Below are 4,539 nucleotides of genomic sequence, written 5' to 3' on the forward strand. Positions count from 1 at the left end.
CATTTTTCTAATGAAATGTTAGCAAATAACTTAGTTGTTAGTTGTTTTATAGTTCTATGGATGTATTCATCATCAAATATCGTTTTGTGCCCAGCCTGTACTTGTAAGACAGTCCCATCTTGACACCATCGCAGACCCTGGCCCATCTGTGAATGCTGCATCTCAGTTTGTCTACCTCAGCACTTCTTGCCATTACCAATTTTGCAAGAACTGCAGCTAAGTGTTTATCCCAGCCTGCAGCTCTGTACCTTGCTATATCCGTGTTACGCTGCGGGACTAAATGCGCTATGTTGAAAAGCAGTCACTTACTGCGATCTCTCCCTCTCCCACTGGCCCAGGACAGACACACTGCAGCCTGCAGGACATTTCACCATCCCGCTCTGCAGCTGTGATAAGCTGGCTGAATGCACAACATGAAAGTGTAGGCAGGCCTATTTGTAGAGTGAGAGTGGAATGTATAGGCTGCCTACACCACACAATACACGCTGTAGTCTTGCAGTGATTGCGTAAGGTCCCCCTGTCCCTGCTGCCTGTACAGTAACCTATGCTTGGTGTAATGTACCGTTTAACTCACATAGACAAAGTGTGTGTTTATATTAATTGTAAAATCAAGTTAACAAGGAATACAAATACAACATTTGTGTATTTAAGCTTTACAGCCCTTTGCTTAAGATGTCATTTTACCTAATAATCTACATAATACATGTTGAATAAAATATCTAGAATACTGTAGCTACTACAACCCTATTCAGATGCTATGATTCTGTCAAAATCCGAGGGTCGTCTGGGAGAGCAGCACAGGCCATGTGTTGCATCAGGGGTTGGAACCGGATTTTTGACCTTTCTTGTACATATAATTGATCCCATCTTTTATGTCTATATACACAGCTATACTCTTTCTCGTGAAGAGGAAAACCTTTCACAATAGCCATAAGTAAAATATTTCAGAATATATCCTTAGATATCCTTCTGAAGGTGCATTCTAAATGAAAGTCAGGGGTGAATAACCTGGAAGTGACCAGTGACACAGATAGGGTAATTGCTCCCCCAGGCCCAGGCGTCCACTGCAAACAAGACTGTGTCCGAAATGCAACCTCACTGTTCGAGTATTAGAAGGAAAATATTTTGAATGTCAACTCTCAGTAGTCAGGCTACACACCTTCTCCATAGCCTAGTAAACTGCCTTCTGATTCGAAAGGAGAGTCTGGTTTTACGAGGCTAGCCTTCTCCACAGGAATCAGATCATAAACACTACTATCTATGGAGCCTTGGCAATGCCCACTGAAATATGTGTGTGTGTGTGTGTGTGTGTGTGCGCGTGCGTGCGTGTGCGTGGGGATTACAAACATTGTGACAGACAGCAAGTAAAGTGCACAGGGAAATGTATAAATAGCTATGATTGCTGAATGACAGCTTCACCCTTTGAATTGAATTATATGCCTATTCTTTCAGCCGCATCAACCGCATAGTACTGCTATTAAATAAATAGCTACTGTATAGTAGGTAATCTTTGGTTGAGCATCCCTCCGTTTTGCTGTAGCTTGGTGGCTGCTGAGTCATATCACACTCACATACACTCACACATTTGATTTCTTATTTGTCTGTTGGTTCTATTATGAATAATAATGCATGCCACACACTCCCTGGGGAAGGCAACAAAGTGACCCAGAGAAGGGGAGAGGAGGGGGGGTGAAGTCGACGACAGAGTGGGTGCATGTATGTGTGGGGGAGGAGGAGTGGGATTGTACTGACAGATTGAGTGATTTGAAAGGGCAAGAGAGCAACGGCACAGAGGGTGAGGACGAGTGTGACTCTGTCCTTCGAGTTTACATACATCACAGAGGGTGAGGACGAGTGTGACTCTGTCCTTCGAGTTTACATACATCATAGTGACATCTTAGCTCTCTCTCATCCATGTTTGATTTAGAGGTGAAGAGCTTCTGTAGTAGTATGATGTCATGAACTAGGATATGTATATATATATATATATACTGTATATACTATAGCCATTATCCCAATATTGAGGCCTGGGTTAAGTGGTTAAATAGGTTTACTAAACCTGAATATGAGACTGATAATCAAAACAGTATGCTATATATCAGTCTCCTGATAACTACTAGGCTATAGCTATACGATACTGTGCCAGAAAACATTTTGTCAGAATAGTTTATCAAAATCAATATGTGTTAATAAATACAAATACAAAGAAGTGTAGGTCCTAGTGAAGGATTTTCCAGTCATTTTGAAATGAAACTATACTATAAAACTGAAGCAGAAAAAATTTACACTCTTGTCTGATTAGATGAAATTGGTAATCCACCAGTTTTTTTTCCTTCTGTTTACTAAAGAGCTAGAGAGATGGAGAGAACCCTGTTACTGACAGGTTAGGTCTACTCTCTGAATATAGAACTTAAACTTTTTAACAATGGGGGCTACACTTTTAGCTTTATTGCTTACCTTTAACACATTTAACAAAATTGAGATGTGAATGCATGCTTTCTGGCTGTTTCATGCAGAATGAAATGATTTGGGGTTGGTTTGGTTAATTTGCTCATTCAATTACCACATTCAAGTGCAATTCTACCACATTCACAACAATGAAATAATGACACCCACAGATAAGTAGACTAATGCATAGTTTATCATATAACAATAAATTGTGAAGGCTACATTATAAATAAAACAGTCCAGGTGATATAAAAAAATAAATAATGAACAGGTAATGAAATCAGCTTGCATGGATCTTTCTTAGGTAAAAACGTGACATTGCATTGATTATTTTTGTTCAATGTGCAGTGAGATGTAGGATAAAAGTTGCTCTAGTCTAGAGAGGTCAAACCATTGCAACAATGAGTAGCCTAGGCTATATTGAGTGATCGCCTTGCATTCATACAGCTAAAAGCTACTTGCAATCACAATTCTTAGGCTACAGTTTATACTACAGAATAGTATAGCTTTAAATTCCTCTAAATACCTGAATGAAAACAGCACATATTGCTGTGGGGAAATGGAGAGAACAGAATCATTCATTCCGCTATCCAGTGGATATAATAAGAATAAGATAGTATCCACGTCTAAAAAAATAATAATGATGTCCATTCATTTAGTGCAGGATATCCCAGGGTTTGTTTAAGAGGGAGTGCGTGATTGTGTAAAAAGCTGGTTAAATCATCACTTCTTCTCCCCCTGCATGCGGAACACTGCAACCCGGCAGCGTGTCCTGTCCTGTCCTGTCCTGTCCTCCTGTCCAGTCAGTCCACCCTCTCAGAGAGTCTCCAAACGGCATCTCCAAACTCCATGTGTGGGATGTCCTTCTCATTATACCGAAGAGGAGGAATCCGCTCGATATATGCCTTACCGATCGATCTGACATGATTATTGTGGTCATCCTAACCTTGGAGCGCACTCGGTGCGGTTAATAATGGGAACCTCGGTGCTGTTGGGGACATTGTTGCCGGCGGTGTCCGGCGTCCAGAAAAAGACATAATAAATGACCAGGATGAAAGCCGCCACGGACACGCAGAAGAAATAGGCGATCGCCATCGCCACTTTCACCCAGATCTTACTTGACATGTTGGCATGCTTCACCCGCTGCTCGCCCGGGTAGCTCGGCCTCCGCTTCATGTCACCGTTCTGCTTCCCCGTGGCTGTGGCCGTGGTGGTCACGGTGACTTTGCTTGCCGCTTTCATCGTCCTTTTACTAACTACAGCGGTGGCAAAATGTTACACACGAATGATCCCCAATGGTCTTTATTAGTGTTGTCAGCTCATTTGAGATCGAGACGCCAAGCGGGAGCTCGCCAGATGTGTCTCGCAGTCCAGAGTCCAGATAAGACGTGCTGCTGCACTGTTGACTAGGCTGTCACCGCTCACTGCTCACCTCCACACGGGACGGGGGGGAATATGGGGATACTGGAACTCCCTCTATGCCTGCAGCCAGCCAGGTCCTTCTCAGTGCGCATCTGGCATTGCAATATTGTAGGCAAGGCTTTTTCTGCTATCGGATGGGGAGGGAGGGGTTACAAAGTACGGCATCACTTAACGATTGGGTTATATAGTTTTGGAGGAACGTCCCACGCACGAGATGGGAGGTAGAAGACAGGCGTATTTATATCAGTCTCATCACCATGAATTACATTTCCGCCGTTTTGTCCTTGAGAGGTGGGCCAGTCACCCCAAAAAACCTTGGATGAGCCACTGATGAGTCATTTATCCAGAAAAACACTTAAATAAAAATAAAAAGCCACAAGCTCACAAGGCTAGGGCTTAAGTGGTTAATAGGCTCTCTAACCCCCAATGCATAAGCTACAGTGATGCAGTGGAGAGAGAGAGAGAGAAGAAAAAGAATCCTGCATCGCCCAAGGTAGAATTCATGCACTAGACATTAAAAGCTCTATAGGCATTATGTTGTGGGACATTCAGTTTGTGCATGGTGCAGAAAGGTAGTACAGTCCTGCAACTGTCTGTGCTCTGGAAACAGCTTCATGATCAGATTGGGAAATATAACAGATTCGTTCACAAACAAACACCTAAGAGACC

Source organism: Nannobrachium achirus, assembly GCF_963921795.1.
Source record: "Nannobrachium achirus genome assembly, chromosome: 8".
NCBI classification, from domain to species: Eukaryota; Metazoa; Chordata; class Actinopteri; order Myctophiformes; family Myctophidae; genus Nannobrachium; species Nannobrachium achirus.